The sequence below is a fragment of the Chelonia mydas genome, chromosome 3, assembly GCF_015237465.2.
Source record: "Chelonia mydas isolate rCheMyd1 chromosome 3, rCheMyd1.pri.v2, whole genome shotgun sequence".
NCBI lineage: Eukaryota > Metazoa > Chordata > Testudines > Cheloniidae > Chelonia > Chelonia mydas.
The window spans coordinates 72,918,171-72,938,538 of NC_057851.1; the positions used below are offsets into that span (position 1 = coordinate 72,918,171).

The 20,368-nt window shown below is 44.0% G+C and overlaps 1 protein-coding gene across 15 annotated transcripts in view; it reads right to left on the reverse strand.

The window, feature by feature from the left end:
• USP45 (ubiquitin specific peptidase 45) overlaps positions 1–10,158 on the reverse strand; it is a 104,230-nt gene extending 94,072 nt beyond the window's left edge. For 6 of the 15 annotated variants that reach the window (XR_005224653.2, XM_027829389.3, XM_043542693.1 and 3 more), the window contains exon 1: positions 9,863–9,986. The gene's annotated coding sequence lies outside the window, so the exon portion shown is untranslated. Of the gene's footprint in view, positions 1–4,508; positions 4,636–9,577 lie in introns of those variants that run through there. The other 9 variants (XM_043542694.1, XM_043542692.1, XM_043542689.1 and 6 more) reach the window with 9 other exon arrangements.
• Between the last annotated feature and the right edge of the window lie 10,210 nt (positions 10,159–20,368).

Here is a 20,368-nt window from a genome sequence, read left to right on the forward strand (position 1 = left end):
AATTGAGTTCTGTGTGCAAACTTAGTCAATTTCAAGGACAGAATGAATTTAACCAGAAAACTTTATCAATGAGCATACACAGAATGTCTATTCTTCCACACAGACACAGCACTCCATTCTGCCACAAATCCTTCCATCCTTGAAATTGACTAAGCCTGCTGGTGAAATTCAATACTTTGCCATTGACCTTATCATGAATCTTCTAAAAAACTATGATTTACATAGGACTTCTAGTAATCAGTTTGAACTCTACTGCCCTGCCCTCAGGTGACCAACTGTCATCCCCACCCGTAAATTCCTTGGGAATTTTGAAAGTTCCCTTCCTGTTTGCTCGGTGACACGTGCAGTGGTCTCAGCGCATCTTTCCAGGTGACCAGGTCTGCTCCACGCACCAGGCAATCCCCTGCTTGGAGCAACGCCAAGCTGCTGGACCTCATCAGCATTTGGGGAGAGGAGGCTGTGCAGTCCCAGCTGCGCTCCAGCCATAGGAATTATGATACCTCTAGACAGATTTCACGATGCATGACAGAAAGGGACCATGACCGGGACACACTGTAGTGCAAGGTCAAAGTGAAGGAGCTGTGGAATGCCTCGTGCTGCGCCCACGAGCTGCTGGTTCTACAAAGAGCTGGACGCAATACTCAGTGGCGACCCCACCTCCACTGCAAAGGCCACTGTGCATACTTTGGTGGCTCGCGTGCCAGTCGAGAGTAGACGGAGCCAGGAGGAGGAAATCTTGGATAAGGACGTGGAGGGGGACCCAGAGGCAGAGGATGACTCGGAGGTCAGAGATATATGCAGCCAGGAGCTCTTCTCTACCCCGGAGGAGGCTAGCCAGTCACAGCTGTAGGAGCTTGGTGAAGCGCAAACAGGAAATGAGGCCCCTGGTAAGTGGCTTTGATTTTGGGAATTGCTGAAGCAAGTTGTTGGGGGCAGGAGGGTTGTAGAAAGAAGAGTTGTGTCTGTATGATGCGCATACCACCACATGCCTAGTCTGAGCAGCGGAAGAGGGTGTTGATCAACTCCCACAAATCTACCCGAAATTCTCGTGGAGATACTGGGCAATCCGCTGCTGCAGGATCTTTGGCAGAGCTATTTTGTTTCCTGCCCCGTTAAGGGTAATTTTCCCACACCACTCTGCCATCACTGGGGAGGGGGTGAAGGGAACCATCGCTGCACCCAGGTGAGCCGCATAAGGGCCACGGCCTCCCTTGATTCCCTGCTCACCCTCAGCAGCAAGATATCTTCCATAATGAACACAGCCTGTGGAAAACGTGGGGACAGTAATGATTATAAGGCCCCGCTCTACAGTGCTGGCTCTCCCCAAGAGCCATGTGCCCAGTGTACAGTGCAGTCTGGGAACACTGATTTCCCTTGCCCCTGCGGTTAGTCACCATTTTGGGGGTCTTGTGGCTCATGTGTTTGCCTGGAGTCAGCCAGTTAGTGACGAGTATGTGAATAGTGGTTGTGTTTTACATCACTGAATCAGTGGTCTCCGTGTTGAAAACAATGCTGCTTCTGTAAAATGTTGCATTTTGGCTTCACAGATATGGGAGTCCAGCCTCCCTCTTTGTTATCGATGGCTGAATGGCTGTGCAGAATTAGAAAGCGGCCACGAAAATCTAAAGAGCATTTACTGCGTGATGTCATGATGCATTCCACGGCCAAAAAACAAGAATTGAAGAAGTGGCAGGACAATGAGAAGAGGGACCGAAAGGAGAACACGGCGTGCCACAGAGCGGCTCTTAAAAGTTATGGCGCACCAAGCACATGTGCTTCAGGAGCTACTAGCACTACAAACCAAGCAGTTCTGTGCCCGCCCTCCCCTGCAGCCGCCGTCACAAAACTCTTTCCCATGTGCCCCCCAGACACCGCCAACATACTCTTATCAACCTCCTGGTTCCAGTCTGTACCTGCAACATTCCACTCCTGCCCTATCACAGTCCAGCCCTGTGGACTCCCAGTACCCACTGCACTCAACACCCATCCCTCTGCAGTTTAGCCCTGTTGAAGTACAGTACCCACTGCACTGTACTCCAAAGGACAAGGTTGCATATGATACCTGGACATACACAAATCTTTAACCATCCTGGGACCCCACCTTCCCTCATCCCCCACAGTGCTGATGTGTTTTTTTGTTGGTCTCTCTCTTCCATTTGTTGTTTTTTAATAAAATAATTGTTTTTGTTTGAAAGCAATCTTTATTCCATTAATTGAAAGCAAACAGAGCCCTGCAAAGCACCAGGCAATTTTCTTAAACCTTCATAGTGCACTGTCTGCACCAATCACAATCACCTCCTAGCATTACAAGCACTGCACTTCTGAGCACAGCAACAAATATTAGTGGCTTTCAGCTTCAAATTGCTGCCTCAAGGCATCGCTAATCCTTATGGCCCCACACCCCTCTAATAGCCCTGGTCTCTGGCTGTTCAAATTCAGCCTCCAGGCATTGAGCCTCAGCCGTCAAGCCCTGAGTGAAGCTTTCACCCTTCCCTTCACAAATATTATGGAGCGTGCAGCATGTGGCTATAAGCATAGGAATATCGTCATTGGCCAGGTCCAGTCTCCCATTTAGGCATCGCCAGCGGGCCTTTAATCAGCCGAAAGCACACTCAACAGTCATCCTGCACTTGCTCAGCCTGTTATTGATCTGCTCCTTGTTGCTGTCAAGGTGCCCTGTGTATGGTTTCATAAGCCACGGCATTAAGGCGTAGGCAGGGTCTCCCAGGATCACAATGGGCATTTTGACTTCCCCTATGGTGATCTTCTGGTGCGGGAAGAAACTCCCTGCTTGCAGCATCCTGAACGGGCCAGAAAGATACTTTCCAAACCAGCCTGCATTAATGTCCATGAAACACCCATGGTGATCCACCAGCACCTGGAAAACCATAGAGAAATACCCTTTCCGAATAACGTACTCGATGGCTAGGTGGTCTGGTGCCAGAATTGGAATATGCATGCCTTCTATCACCCCTCTGCAGTTAGGGAAGCCCATTTGTGCAAAGACATCCACAATGTCACGCACGTTGCCCAGAGTCACAGTCTTTCAGAGCAGGATGCGATTAATGGCCCTGCACACTTCCATCAACACGAGTCCAATGGTCAACTTTCCCATTCCAAATTGATTAACAACCGATCAGTAGCAGGTTGGAGTAGCCAGCTTCCACAGTGCAGTCGCCATGCACTTCTCTAATGGCAAGGCAGCTCTCATTCTCGTGTCCTTGCACCAAAGAGCTGGGGCGAGCTCATCACACAGTCCCATGAATGTGGCTTTCCTCATCCGAAAGTTCTGCAGCCACTGCTCGGCATCCCAGATGTGCATGACGATGTGATCCCACCATTCAGTGCTTGTTTCCCAAGCCCAAAAGCGGTGTTCCACTGTGGTCAGCACCTCCGTGAATGCCACAAGCAATCTTGCGTCGTAGCTACCACACGTGGCGAGATCAATGTTGAACTCCTCTTGCCTTTGTAGTTTAAGGAATAATTCCACTGCCATTCGTGACGTGTGAGTGAAAGCAAGCGGCATACTGGTCAATGGAGCGGGATCCATTCCTGCAGACTGAGGAGGCAGAGCGTGCAGTACATAAACCGTTGAAAGATGGCGTCAAATGCGGACGGAAGCACAGGGATTGCTGGGATGCGAAGCAATGCATCACAGAGCATTGGGACAGAACCCAGGATGCCCCGCAACCCCCTCCGCCTTCCCACAACTCTTAGAGCAGTGGTTTTCAAACTAGGGGCGCTGCTCGTTCAGGGAAAGCCGCTGGCAGGCCGGGCCGGTTTGTTTACCTGCTGCGTCCGCAGGTTCGACCGATCGCGGCTTCGACTGGCCGCAGTTCATCGCTCCAGGCCAATGGGGGCTGTGGGAAACTGGCCGCCCTTCCCTGGCGCCCCTAGTTTGAGAACCACTGTCTTAGCGGCAGAAGAGGAAAAGATGCTCTGTGGGATAGCTGCCCAGAGTGCATCGCTCTGAATACTGCTGCAAGTGCCACAAGTGTGGACACGCTATTCCACAGGCAGCTGACAGGGTGAACACACAACAGCAGTTTCCCTTCAGCGCACTCTGAGCGGCGCTGTAACTGCTGGTGATGCAACTCTGCCAGTGTAGATATACCCCCATACACTTGTATATTTTTAACTGACTTTGGGAGAGGAAAGGCCTTCTCTGGATACCACAAGAATTTCAGATAATTCTGCCCCCGCCCAAAATTATATTGTTTTAAATAAAGGAACTCAATCACTTCCAGGTCAACCAGACTAGAGCTCTAACACCTTTTACTGCCATACTGGAAGGGATGAACCTCAAATACCTACGTATTTACAAGCTAAAATATCATTTGCTAGTCAGTGAGAGACAGACACAGGAAAAGAGTCTGCCGGCAGAGATCTTCTGGCTGTATTCAGACTAGAAAAATAGGTGGTCTTTTAAAATATGTTAGATAAGTTTTAATTAACATATATTTAAACACCACCTAACCTAGAGAGAATTTAACAGAATTACAAATTACCTAATTGTGGTCCACTCTAGGGTGGAGCCTAAGTTTCTTTCTGCTGGAGAGTGGACTGTTTGTTCTCATCTAAAACCAGCACATGATCATCTAGGCAGCAGAGGTTCACAAGCAAGCCAACAGCCAACTGCAACAGGAGAACCCAAGTTATTGTGGGAGTCCATCAACCACAGAATTCCATAGACATATTGGTAGTAACAGTGATCTAGCATTTTACTTATACAAACAAACAAAAAAATTAAACGACAAACGGAACAGAAACTGAAGCATAGCTAAGTGAGTATGCAGTCAGCCTGAAACCATACTTTGGAGAAGTGTAAACTTTTCCATTACTTTCATCTGGCCGTTAACTGTGAAACCAATATTGTTAGCTATTTCGCTACTGGAGAAACAAGGTGGGTGAGGTAATATCTTTTATTGGACCTACTTCCGTTGGTGAGAGAGACAAGCTTTTGAACCACACAGAGCTCTTCTTCAAGCCTGGGAAAGGTACTGTGAGCGTCACAGCTAAATGCAAGGTGGAACAGATTGTTTATCACAAGTAGTTAACACATATTCTAAGGGACCAAAGGTAGAGTGGCCCATTAACACCTCTGCAGTGATAGGACAACCAACCCCACCCCCCACCACACCTTTCAAGATCCATGGATCCTACCCGTGCCTATCACTACATGTGGTGTACCTCATCCAGTGCACTAAATGCCCCAACAACACCTATGTGGGTGAAGCCAGACAATCACTATGCTCTCCAATGAACTCACACAGCGAGCTGTAGCTCACGAAAACTTATGCTCAAATAAATTTGTTAGTCTCTAAGGTGCCACAAGTACTCCTTTTTTTTTTACCCTATCACATTTGGGTGAACACTTTTCACAGAGCAATGACTCTATGTCTGACCTATCTGTCCTCATCCTCAAAGGAAATCTGCACAACACTTCCAAGGATTTCAAAAGACAAGCCCGGGATCTTAGATTCATAACTCTACTAGACACTAAAAATCATGGATTGAACAGACACCGGATGTATGGATTATTACAACAATCTGTAACCCACTAACCCCTTCTTTTTGTTCTGTGACTGAAAACGTGTTAATTGGCCACTCTACCTTGAATGGTCCCTCAGACTATGTACTAACTACTTATACTAAACAATCTCTTCTACCTTCAATTTAGCTGTGATGCTCAAAGTACCTTTCCCAGATCTGAAGAAGTTCTGTGTGGCTTGAAAGCCCTAACCAACAGAAGTAGGTCCAATAAAAGATATTACCTCACCTACCTTGTCTCATTAATATCCTGGGACCGACAAGGCCACAACTACACTGCATATTTCGCTACTGTGCATTTTAGATTATATGTTTATCCCAAATTGATTTCTCCCTCTCTCCACAGGCACCATAAGCACCAACTGCTCCCTATCCAGCTGCCAAAAACTTCAACAACTATGGTGCAGTTTTACATTGCCAAAACTGAACAGAAATCATTGCATCACACTGAAAATGTGGAGACAGCACTGTGGAGAGAAACTGACTATAAAAACAAGTAACACAGGGCTACTGTACTGATTAAATGAAGCTGCTGCAGAAGAACTTCCAGCACCAGGTTGCCAAAGAAACCACAGGCCCTTGCCATAGAATTTAGGCACAGCTTGGCTCAGAGCACATGGAGCCTTTATTATATAGCATCTAGAGACCAAGATGTTCTGTAGCCATATTTGGAGGAGAGGCCCTTATGCATTTCCTCAAATCTGTCAAAGTACAAAAGGAATATATTCCTGTGGGCTGCTAGTGCCAAATCAACACATCTTCTGCAAGTATTGCAGAACTGTTGCACTTTCTGATGTAAGCAGCACGTAGAAATGTTTGGATGACTTTTCATAGCTACCTGTGGCATTTTGGCTGGTTCACTGCTGGATCAAATGTTCTCCAATCAGAGCAAGAACAGCATTCATCATGGCTAGCAACTGGAGAAGGTCATCAATCAGTAGTTCAGGACTTTCACTGCTATGACAGCCATGAAAGCCTTTTGAGCAAACAAGTACTCACTGCCTGCTAGAGCCATAAAAGGACCAGAATTACTGACTGGTAGTGGCAGCAACACTTCTTTCATTGGAGGCTGTCATTTGAAATTCTAGTAGTGTCATGTCCATGATCTTCTGGCCCAAAGGCACATCACACACAATGATTCAAGCTCATAGTCCACTACTGACATTACATTACGGTCCTAGAAGGGTGACTGTATTTTGGATGAGAAGTTAAACAGACATGGCTGCCTCTCTCACACAGCTTGCCACGTAACAGTTAAAGATTCCATAGCACTTTCACTTTCATCTACCACTGTTTGCCCATTCTCATGGTTTGCAACCTATGTGATTCTCCTCAGATTCCTCATCTGTCTTTCATTTTGTGATTTCTTATGTTTCACAGAAATCGGATTTGCCTGCCCAGTGACAGTATCCACATGCTATTTTTGACTGAAATATACTATGCCAAAAGTTGCCAAAATCTTATTACTGAGTGTAGGCAAGTATTTTTAGACTAATGGCAAGGGTCTTTTATGTCAGACTGACACCACTATCAACATACAGTTTCACGAAGCAAAAGTAAACTAACCTACCTACTACCTCCCACCCACCCAAGAAAAGAAAAACTCCAAGATAAAAGAGGGTAAAACTAGTTCACTGGATGTTATTGAGAGAGCTCTTCCAGTACTATTAAAAAAAACAAACAAACTAAAACAACCCCACACACCTTCACGAGCTCTGGTGCACTGTCTACACTGGCACTTTACAGCGCTGAAACTTACAGCGCTCAGGGGTGCATTTTTTCACACCCTTGAGCAAGAAAGTTGCTATGCTGTAAAGTGCCAGTGTAGACAAGCCCTTAGAATTGTGGTTGTGGAATTATTATACTGTGACCCACAAGAGGTCGCACATCAAGCTGAAGGACTGAGAGCCGGAAACTCATGAGTGTTAACATCTGCTATGACACTTTAACTCACTGTGTGGCCCTGAGCAAGTCATTTAACTAACCACTGTTTTCCTATTTGTAGAGAGAATATTCACCTACCTGACAAGGATTAGTTAATGATAGTAAGAGAATCAGAAATGTGAAGTGCTATGAAAAGTCTATGTATTAGTGCCATTTCTCAGGAAGTCAAAGACAAGTTGCCAAGAGCGTAAGGTTACATCCAATTTTCTTTTTTACATACAGGAATGCCCCAATTTGTTTTTATGACACATGTCAATCCCAGATCAAGGAAGACTTGTTCTGCTTTAGACATTACCAGCAAAACCCAAAAAACAGGATGCTGTACTGCCACAGAACTCAAGGGGAAACAAATCTACAGAATAACAGTTTTACAATATTTCCTGAAGAAATCTGACAAAATATTTACAAATGGAGTAAATTACAGAGTAACTTCATGAGGCATATTGTGCAACTAGCCTAGCATATTTGTGCCTCCACTTTAAGAGCTAAAAAAGAGCTTTTTTTAAAAAAAGGACTGCATTTCAGCACCTCATGTGAAATTATGATACTTGTAGACAAGCTGAGTAATGCAATGGATACAGTTTAAACTGCTCATCCTTGCTAGTCAAATTACTTTGCACAAAATTACTTTAATTTTAGGAAGTTGCTTATTTGTGTCTATACGTCATATGAAGTCACCTGAATCATGTCCATCGGTTTGATGTAGAGTTAACTGCAAGATGAAGTGGATGCTGCTCTAAAACCTGGGACCAAAATTAAAACAATTCTTGCTAAAATACAGCATGTAGAGCAGCACTGGTGATTCTAATATACCAAGTATCAAACTAATTAAATCTCTTCTTTGGATTTTCCTCCAATCACCACTATCAGCTCTAAAACTTCAAATATAAGATAAAAAAATTCATGCACTTCAGGAATTTGTGTTAAGTGATTTTAACAGGTCACAAGAGGCATGCTGAATGCTATTACTTAACCCTTCTCTCCCTCCTTCCCAGCTGAATGGCTCCAGAGTAATTCCATGGAGGCTGTGGAATTGCAAGCATGGCAAATGCTAGGATGTCAGAGAAAAGTGTGAATCAGCTCTGACAACAATGAGCATCATGGACCATGAAACAAAATCAATTTTTAAATAAGTGCATTAACTTCCTCTGTTAACTTGACTAACAAAGTGAATGGAATCTTCTTAGTTAAATCTGTAGTCCACGTTTTAATCCAACAAATTGTGACACTAATGTTTTATTATTATTAGACAACTGAGAAGTTACTTCAGGTCAAGTACATTTTCCCATTTTGCTATTTTTGTTGTACTGTATTTCTTAAACAACTAAACTCAATTAAGCCATCTTAAGCAAATTGGGGGAAAAAAACCCCACAAACACACAAAAGTTACACTCTGCCAAATATTATTACAAATCAGAAGTATTAAGACAGGAAACTGAGTTTCATAGGGCCTTTCTTAAAACACATCTAAGGTATAATTTTTTTCCCACAGGGGACAGGGAAGGGTCCAAATTCTCACATCATGAAACCTACTTCCTCATCCTTCTCCCCACCCTGCCAGTGCCTTGTGTGGCAATGAGACAATACACAACAGCAGAATGATCAGTTAAAAGTAACAAGCAATTTGGTTTCTTTCTGTGAAGAAAGTTTCCTGTAACTTCATTCCTGGGATTTGACATTTTTGAAGACGGGACCCTCCATGGGACACAGAGCCATGTGAAAAACCCACACCCCTGAGAGACACAGCTGTACTGATCTAGAGGACAGCGCAGACAAGGCTAGGTGGAGGGAAGCCGTCTCCCACCCACCTAGCTACCAGCTCTCAGCGAGGTGGATTAACTACGCCTGAATGTCTGCGCTGCAGTGCAAATGTGCTGCCGTAGCGTTTCAAGAGCAGCCATGTCACTGGTACAAACCCAGCCCAGTTTGGTAGCCAGGCAAGTCGCCATCTGATGGCAGCTCAGCTGAAATACCATGACCTACGTCTGATGGGCTCCAAGCAGCCAGTGTGGACAAGGTCCAGCCCACGAACAGCACCTCTGGGTCTGCCCCTGGCCCGGGCCCTACGGGCTGAATAACCCACCGTCTCGCTCTAGCGCGGCGGGAGCCGGCAGGGTCGAGCGGGCCCCGGAAGCCAACCAGCACCTGGGCCCCAGCCCATGTGTGTGCACGGGGCAGGAGGGGGCCAAGGCGCCCGCGGGCCAGCAGCGTGGGCGAGCCCCAGGCCCGGGGAGGGGCAGGCCGCTGCTGGCCCCAGGGAAGACACAGCCCGAGAGCAGGGCCCGAGGCGGCCGCCTCCCTCCCGGGGCTTCGCCGCGCTGCGCCCGGGTCGCAGCTACCCCGCGCCCGGCCGCGATTCCTCACTCACGGGCTTCTCCCCGACACGCAGGCAGCGGCGACAGCAGCAGAAAGCGGCGGAAGAAGCTGGGCCCCGGCCAGGGCCGCGCCTCCCGGTCCCGCCCCCGGCCGCGCCGCTCACACCCACCTTCCCTCCCCCCGGCTCGGGGCGATCCAGTGCGGGAGAGAAGCCGGGAGCAGCTGCTGGACCGCTGTAAGGTCTCCTGTGTAGCTTAACTATGCCAGTGGGAGAGAGCTCTCCCACCGGCATAATTAAAGTACCCCCAATGTGTGGCAGTAGCTATGCCGGCAGGAGACGCTTTCCTGCAGACATAGTGCTGTCCACACTGACACTTTTATCAGTGAATCTTGTCAATCGGGGGGTGTGATTTTTCACACCCCTGACAGACAAAAGTGATAGTACTGTAGACAAAGCCTTTGTGAAGACTCCTAAGTGGAACAAATTGCAGGATCTGGGGCTTAGACTGTAAACTCTTCAGGGTAGAGCTTTTGTTTTTGTATGTGTTTGTACAGGGTTTAGGACAACCTGGCCCTAATTCTGATTGGGGCCTTTAAGTGCTACTGTATCAGAAATATTAGATAATGGTAACAGTAAGTGCTAAGTGTTATGGGGGGGGGGGGTTGCTCCCCTCTCCCACTGAGAAGACTAGCTGTGGCTTCATCTCCTCTGACTCTCTATCTTGAGCCCTTTGGAACAGCTGCTAGTTCCATCAGTCCTATTTCTGCTAGCGTTCTTTTGTTTATAGAGGGTCCTGTCATTACCTGTAAAATGAAAACAATAAATGAATCAGTTGAATGATATCTTTCATACGTATATGCATTTCATATCATAAATACTCTTGTCTCATATTTTAAAGTCTGAATTTTATCAGCATAGAATTGTACATTCTTTGGGTTGTTTTACCAAAGGTATTTCAAAAGAGGAATTATAGAAGTATTTTATTCCAACCCATATCATGTTAAAGCCAAAAATCACAGAAAACTGCAACCGATCTTTATATTTTTATTCCTTGCCTCTAAAAGTCAAATTTGCAAATGTCTGTCAAAAAGGATACCATATGGAAAGGCTAGCAGAAGGGCAACTAGTGAACCAGCTATATGTGCCAGTTTCAATTTGTCACACTTCTCATTTCTGGGAAATGCTTTATCCTTGTTTTAAGCATGAAAACTCTCATAAGGAACAAGTTAACAATACATTCCTCAAAATACATCCTTTGTGAATGGAAAAGAAACAATATGCCTCTATTTGCATAACTCCATGTATGGAGGGAAAGGCAAACACCCACAAAGTTATATTAAATTATTTTAAAGGATCAGTAATTTTAGCAATAATCCAAGATTCCCCAATAATAACATCATGGGTTACAAAAAACATACTGAAATATCTTGCAGCTACAGATGCATCAGAATCATCTTTTCCTTAATACAATTATAGAAAATGTTGGTTATATAAGCCCAAGTCCTCCAAAGACTTACACACACACATACTTAACTTTACACACCAGTACTGACATGCATAAAGTTAAGCACATGCATAAAGGCTTGCCATTAGAGAATTTGGGCCTTAGGTATGAAATACTGGTTTAAAACAGACATTGTTTAGATTGCCACTCCCTCCCCCCACGCCAAATGGCAGCCTTGTCTTTAAAGTGAATCCCTAGTATACAAGGCAGATAATAGACTAAAATAGACTAATTATTATTATTAGAGCACAAGTGGTAGACACATACATGACATTATTTCTACCTCAGGAACATACAATCAAATTAAGATGTACACACTCTTCAGACATAAATAGAAGTACAGATATCGACTGACATAAATGGCAGAAGCCAGATACTGCCCTCAGTTATACCAGTGCAATCCCACTTACATATGTGGTTGTAAATTTTTAGGATAGCTTTTCTGAGTGCTGGGTTTGGCTCCAAAGTTACATTTACTTTTGTATTTATCAGATTTTTTTTTAATTACTATTTCAAGTCTTTGCTGGTTTTGGAGTATTTGAGACATTTGTGGAAGCTTCCTTTGCGTAATTATGTAGCAAAAACTGTACAGTATATGCTGACTCGCCTGAGACTGAAGACAGTGGTTGAGTTTGCAAATTTCATAAATAAACTTGATGGTACTACATATGCAGTGATAAATCGTTTGTGTAATTCACCTACCTAGGCTGCTGAACAAAGATATCTGGGGTGAAAAATGTCCATTGATTTCAATGCGACTAGGATTTCACCCCTGATTTTCAGTAAGATCCTGCTTTTTACCTAATTTTACAAATAGATTTCCTGGCAATAGGCGGTCAAGTGAAATTTGCCCAAGATCACACACAGAATGAGTAATTTAGGCCTGTTATGCTTGTGTTTAACCACACATGAGTAGTCTCATTAAGGTTAATACACTACTCACATGTGTAAAGTTAAGCACATGTGCAAGTCTTTGTAGGATTAGTTTTAATAGATTTTGATCCTGAGATCTTTGTAAAGTTTTACCATGTTTAACTTTGCAGGATCAGGATCAAATCCAGTCAGAAAAATTCTGGAATTTGGTGCATAGTTGGTAATAAGGGACTTTGATAATATTCTGTGATGATCATTTATCAGTATAACTATTTTGATTTTCCTTATTAATTTTCAGGTCTTTTCACTCAAAATAAGAGGTTTGTGGAACTTTTCTGGGTTAGCAGGTATTAGAACTCTCCATAACAGCAAGTGATTTCTTGACACACTGTAGCAGTTTACAGCAAGAACCATACTTTTGTTGTATGTTTCTGCACAATGGTCTGCAGCTTCTGAGCACTACCACACTACAAATACATAATAATACTTAACAATTATTCCATGTGGGCTATAAAGAGGGTGGTATAGCTCCCTCTAAAGAGAGAGCTAGAACAAAAGAAGTTCTGGAGGTTGATCCTAGGGATAACAAATTTCTGTGAAGAAGTTTAGGCTTTTTGCTGTATTCTTGTTTATAAGTTGTCAATAAAGTCAAACCCTATTAAAGGAGTGAGTTCATTGTCTTTGTGTTCTGCTGTGGATGTATATAAACTCAACCCAGTCACACTTGGGTAACTGAATAAGAGAGCTACCTGCTACTTGCATGTCTTAATTTCTTTAAACAAATGTAACTCATGAGTTTTGAGGTTAATTTCTGTAGAGTATCCCAAAGCGGGCTGCATACCTTACAGAAACAAATATATGTTCCCCACCCCAAAAAGCTTACAATTGAAGGCCCCAATCGTATAACTGGATCTGTGTTGGTGGACCCTTGTGCCCACACAGAGCCCTATTGAAACCAGTGGGACTTCCTGCAGACAAAAGGCTTCTGTTCAGACCCAATCATAGGATCAGGGACTAAGTTGAAATATGATACAAGTGGGAGTCCTAGATAGGTGAAAAGGAGATTGGTAAAAGAAAGACAAAGGTATGATAATTGTTACTTAGCCATAAGTAATAATCACTATTAAGAAAAATTAGATGTAAAATATATATTAAATGTAAGAAGTAGAGTGCTTTGTTAACCCAGTCTCTAATAAGTAGCATGTGACAGAATTACATTAGTGAGAAAAAAAATCAGATGATTCTAAACTTTTTAGAGATGACTTTCTGGAGGCATTCTAAATTGTGCCTGTCATTACTGGTAGTATTGGTGCTTACGGTGATAGAAGTGAAACTGCTCTGTAATAATTTATGAACATTGTATATTGACCAGATTGTGGGGATGTTTACTGTATGAATATGTTGGTTTAGTTTAATGGGGGGTTATCAGGAAAAACAAGCAGGAAGGAAAACAGTGGCTCAGGATGAGCCACTTCTCAGCAAATACTTGAGGGTGGATGAGAAACAATGCCAGAACTGGAAAAGGCCTGGGAACCAGAGGAACAAAAACAAAACAGAAAACACCTGAGGCAGGGTTAAAAAGGTAGACCTTTTCAAAGAAGGGGTAGATGTTGGGGAGTTGTTTGGGGTAACTAGACTGATACACATGACCGTCAGGGGTGTCTGGAGAAACTAGGCTTGCCTAGGTCTCCATTACTAGATGGTAAGACTTTAGGTAAAATAGAAGTGTGTAGACTGTCCTAAAATCCTTTTTCTCTAAGGGCTTTGTTTCCACTATTAAAGCAAACAATACTCTGGTTTTAAGACGGCTGTCTGGTCTCAGACTCCTGAAGAGAAGAACCCAACTGGAACTACTTGGTAAGCATCATCTATATGTAGTGTACTGTATCTCAGAGTCTGGTCCAAGAGTGGAATTCTACCTCAGGAGAAGTAAGACACAAGGCCTCACACTGGAGGAGGTGCACTTTGAGAGACTGGAAAAGGGACAGAGGTGCAGATACCCTGTATTTACAAAAAACCTATTCACCTAATTGTAGATTGCTTAAAAATGTAATAATGTAGTATACCTCTCTTTAATTCTGGTTTCAAGCAAATTCAATTAAATTTTGATTTACTTTTTCTTTGGGGTGATTGGAAGTCTTACTGTTTATGTAAATTACATATTTAAAATTATTTGCATATAAGACTTTATTCACAGCACTACAATGCAACCCTGCTTTTTCAACAGCTGCTGCTGATGGGCCAGATTATGATCTCATTTGCAGCAGTGCAAATCTGGAGTAATCTCACTGAACTAAAAAACTGATTGGGATTTACACAGGCATAAATAAAATCAGAATATGGCCATTTTTTGTACTCATGCTAAATGCAGAGCTTACAGTCTCCATGGAGATGGTGGTGTCTTTGTCTTCAAACATGGCACTAGGTTTAAGCCATTTTTAACATTGAAAAGAAGAAACTGAATATAGAGTTACTATTAGCAAGCGAAACTATGTTTAGTCACAGTTAAGGTTACTGCAGGACACATCCCATTCCACCCCAGACCTTAAAAGTATGGAAATAAGAAATTAGGGGGCAAAAACTTGTGCCTTCTCTTCAGGGCCGGCTCTAGGATTTTTGCCACCCCAAGCAAAAAAAATTTTGGCTGTCCCCACTTTTTTTTAGTGCCTCCTCACCCCTGGCTCCGCCCCAACTCCGCCCCTTCTGACCCCCTTCCCCAAATCCCCGGCCCCGCCTCCTCCCCCAGGGGTGCAGCATTCCCCCCCACCATTGCTTCCTGCAGCTCCCCCCGCCAACCCTCCGCCCTAGCTCACCTCCGCTCCGCCTGCTTCCCTGAACACGCCGCCACTGCTCCGCTTCTCCCCCCTCCCTCTCAGGCGAGGGAGAGGCAGCGTGTTCAGGGGAGCAGGCAGAGCAGAGGTGAGCAAGGGTGGCGGGGGGCTCATAGGAAGTAACGGGGGCATAGAGGGTAGAGGAGCTGCTCCCCACCCCAGCTCACCTCTGCTCCATCACCACTGCCTCCCCCAAGCGCACCGCCGCTCGGCTTCTCCTCCCTCACTCCCAGGCTTGCTGCGCCAAATAGCTGTTTCATGTGCGGCAAGCCTGGGAGGGAGGGGGGAGAAGCGGAGCGGCAGCGGCACGCTCAGGGGAGCAGGCGGCGGCGGAGTGGAGGCGAGCTGGGGCACGTTTCTAGGGGCGGCATGGCTGGCGCCAGAATGCTGCCCCTAGAAATGTGCCGTCCCGAGTACCTGCTTGTTTTGCTGGTGCCTAGAGCCGGCCCTGCTTCTCTTCCACTTTTATATTGCATACAATAGTGTTAATAACACACTCCAGTGCTCCATAATGCTTTCACTTCCATCTCCAACACATACCCAAAAACAATACATCCCCCAACTTCATCAGACTTACACTGTAAAGCAAATCCTTAACAGTTACTTCATATGCTCAGTGCTTTTACAGCAAGAGATTAGTACATCTGACTGTCACATTCCATCCATTTGGGAAGTTTATTTGCCTTAATTCTGCCAAGGTTTGAGAGATTTTAATTCATAGTCTGTTTTCCCAGCTCAGGGAACTTTCTCTTAGGTTATAAGGTTATTTGATAAGAGAAAAGGTCTCTTCTATGTTTTTTTTAAGCTCCACAGGGAGTGACTGGCAGCATTCATATCACACCAGATTTGTCCTGAAGAAGAGCTCTGTGTAGCTCAAAAGCTTGTCTCTCTCATCACCAGAAGTTGGTCCAATAACTTACCTACTTTGTTTCTCTAGTATCCTGGGACCAGCATGGCTCAACAATACTGTACTGCACACAGCAGATTTGTTGTCAAATTAAAATTTGGTAAGTTTGCCTTCGCATACACATTTTTCATCATGGCTGAGAAGTTATACAGTTCTTCACAGACAAACAGTTACTGATCTGTAACTGATCTTATAGAAATTAGCATGCATTTGAGTGGGCACCAACGTAGCCAATGGGCTGGTTCCAGAGTGCTTCAGATTTCTTGCAAAAGAACTACAAAGCAAAGTGGGACAATGCAGTTAAAAAATCACCAAAATGGGCAATTTTCAACTCATTCTTTCTGAATCAATTAATTTTTAATCAAACCACCATGAAAGATTTCAATAGTATTCAAAGTTTATATTCTGTGTTGTGGTTTTTACCATTTAGTTTTTGTCTTTTGTAAACAAACTAAAGGTTAAAAGGTCCTGTTCAATTTTAACTCTGTAATGCAACCTTAACTCTGGTGCAGATACCTCAGTGCCATAAAAATGAAAACTCAGCATATCTATTCAAAAAGTGCAGTTCTACTTTGCCAGTGATGTCCTTTTTAAAGATTACAAAATGTACATATTAGCTGTAACAGTAAAAAGTTCATATCATTATGGTAATATGGAATAGTCAGTGTAGAGTTAAGAGTAAATTGTGTAATCTGTAATACTACATACATTAAACTGATATAGTGAATCCACTGATTCAGCAGCAAAGCAAAAAAGATTTAATCCAGCAAATAATTGATTTAATGATTTATGATTTAATCCAGCAAATAATTGCTGTCAGCCTAATGGCTATTACTATTTAACTGGTGGATACGCAGTTACATTCCGCCATGCGTAACATCTCCAGCACCCTGCGGCCGACTCCACTCCCATGGCTCCCAGTTCTGAGCAATATTGCTCCTCCCGATATCAGATGAGAGGTTGCCACTGGCAAGTTACTGCAGAAAGTACGTGCCTACTCAAGCCTGCCACTGCACAATGACCTTTTTAAATCACCAGCTGCACGTTTGCCGTCACGTCACCCATTATGGTCTCATCCTCCACGTCAAGATGTTAGGTCGGAAACACTCTGGCAAGAGGAATGAATATCCTTTAAAATCCGCAATCCCTCGTCGCCAACCCCACAATTTGCCCGCCTGGTTTTGACCTGCCCCGTCGCCAAAGGTCCCTGTTGAACAGGTTCTGGAATGGGCAAGGTCTCTGTGCAGCCAACCAGTATCGCTGGGGCCTTCGTGACAGCCCTTTGTGCAGCTGCAGTGCAACACAGATGATGACGCACATTGCCAATGAATGCCTGCTGACTAGGTTCAGCGGGGGCCTAGAAGAACTGCATCATGCCCCTGAAGATGCCATTGCTTAGCTAGACGACTATACACACACTAAATAAATAAACTACTGTATTTATAAACTCATCGAGGTCTACCTAGCCCTTAACAGCCCAATGGGTCTTCTTATGATAGTAAGCACTATGCCAGTAACAAGTGTTTGCAAGTTTGACCCTTAGGTCCCCATCTAACTCTCTCTGAAGTCAATTAAAAGACTGCCATTGACTTCAATAAAAGTTGAATCAGGACCTTAATCAGCAAAGTCTCTTCCTGACAATTTCATACATCTTCATACATTTTATGAAGGTAAGAATGAGGTAGGTACAATAAGAAAACAAAATGGTTGATCGTAACAAGACAACCACACTAACTTGGAATACAACCTAATGCTGAGTGTTGTCCTTGGCACTCTAAGCACTTTCACCAGCTTGACCACACCTAGCAGTGTGAAATTCTGGCCCCATTGAAATAAATGGCAAAACTCTCATTGATTTCAATTGGAGCCAGTATTTCACCAATAGTTTTTTGTGTACCTTCTGAGAGTCTGTTTGGACTTCTAGTCCCCAGCCTTACTTAATCCTGGGGGAATTCTGTGCCACTGCATGTGTGCATAATTAATTAGCTGCACATACTTTTAATTTTTTGCGCAGAAAAAAAGCTTCCCCTGGAAAGTTGCTGCAGTTCTGCCTTTTGCCCACCAGAGGGAGCTGTCATGCTAGAACAGAGCAGCAGCTCCTGGCCAGCTAGGGACGAGAAATAGCCTGTATGGTAGTGCCTTCTTCACAGCTCCTGTCGGGCCAGGTCAGGAAACAGGGGATATGGGGAGATAGCGTGAGGCTGCTGCGGGGTCAGACAAAGGCTCATAAGGGCTAGTGGGGGAGGATAGACTGGGGAAGGAGCTGAATGGACATGGAGGCACAGGGCCACAGGGAGGAGGGAGATGCAGGGTCACATGGTGATGGGTGAGGGAGTGCAGGGCCACAGAGGGACAGGGGTGGCTGAGTGGGGGCACAGAGACACATGGGGATGGGGTTGGAGTGCAGGGCCACATGGGAATGGGGGATGGGGTGTATGAGTGGGGGCAGAGGGACACATGGACAGGGGGTGAAGGACACATGGGGGTGCAGAGACACATGGGGACGGGGCAGATGTGCCTGACTGAATGGGAGAGGCTAGGGGTCAGCCAGGGTCTGCATGGGGGAAGCTCGCTAACAATCCCTCTGCACCCCCGAAAAACACCTGTTCCATACTTTTCCCACCCACATCCATCACCCCTCCAAATTCACACCTAGGCTCCTTCCCAGAAATTACTTCCCTCTCCCTCACTCCTCTGTTATCCCTGACTCCCCCAAGCATTTGCATTGCTTCTGAGGGGCGCAGGAAATATGATTCTGTTTTGTAGTGTAAATGAATTATTACTCAGAGTTCTGTATGAATATGCCTAGTAAGGAATCTATTTGTCAAAAAACATTTCCTGAATCTTTTTTGTTGTCTGTATTGTTACAGACATACTTGCTGACAGGTATTTTGAAATAAATGACCAAAAATAATTGAAACTGGTATGATTATATTGTGTTATTTTGACAAATAAAATATGCAGAATTTTACAGAATTTGAAAATATTGTGCACAGAATTTTTAATTTTTTGGTGCAGAATTCCCCTGGGAGTCTTATTGTGCACTTGTGTCAGATCCAAGACAGGAGTTAACCCTCTACTTGCTGAAACCTAAGGTGGGCCTCTAAACCCTTTTAGAGTGAGAAATGGGCAGTCAAGCCAAAAATAATGGAAAAATTAAAAGGGCCTGATCCTGCAAGTCTTTTGCACAGAACACTTCTTTAAGTCAATGAAAGCTGTGCAGGTGGAGGCATTGCAAGATAAGGCCCTAAATTATGTTTTATTTAAATACATAGAATGATCATTATGGGCCAGATTTTCTCCTGAATTACATCTGTGTAACCCAAATGAGTCCAATGGGAATTACACACATGTACTTGAGGGCAAAAGCTTTCATATGAAGTGAAAAATATGAGTTGCTAATGGGGGATCTGAATATGAATATCCAGAATAACCACAGGTAGTAAGACCTCTTACATCAATTTAATTAAAAATTATTACAGCAATAATAATCTGAGAAGGCAGGCATAAGCTTTGCAGGTGGTTCCCTTCAAGATCATTGCTGTCAGAGTACAGAATTGATGCTAATCAAATGACAGTGCGTTAACCAGATGCTGTCACTTCATCTTGCAACTGACACTTTGGTTCTACACCTCTAGCCTTCATCTCTGTTCTCAGCTCCTTCTCACCTCAGACTAACTGCTCACTTTGTATCCTTCTCTGTGCTTCTTCCATCTTGCCCTTTATGTCTAAAATGCCGTGACCCCCCAATCCAGGTCTGCCATTTTTGCATCCATTCCCCTTTCATCCAACTTCAAAATTGATGAGAGGCCTACCAGTGCCAATCCACCATCTAATGAATTGCTTTTATTTATCTACTTTTAAAATCACTCCTGCATAGTTGTGTGATTGAATCTCCTGTTCAGCTGATCCTTTGTGCCTGAATTGCTCTTTATTGATTGTCCCTTTAGAAATAAGCTCTTGGGAGCTGAAACAGGGTCTTCTCCATTTTTCTGTACAGCGCTGAGAGTCGTGTCAATTCTCAACAAACAATGAATAATAATTTTGGATTTCATCATCACAGGTAACAAGTCCCTGCCACCATTTCTTCATTTTTTTCCTTTTTCATTTAAATCTTTGTTTTCACTTGTAAGTATGACTTTGCAATTTAAAGCAAAGCATGTCAAACTGCTGTGGAAATTAATTCTTAGTAAGAAATTAATCTAAAAATGATACATTCATGTGGAACAAGATCTGCCATACGTCTATAGGGACAGCAGCCAGATCCAAAGTTGTCGTTGCTATTCTAGTTTACAAATGACTGAAGTGCAAATACATACATATTTTACTTTCCATGGAAGTCTGGAATAGGGCTATAAAGACATGGGTGCTACTGTGTTAGTGTATTGACAACCTGGAAACTGCAGTTAGTTCAAATCAAAGCTGCCCATGGTAGTAAAGTC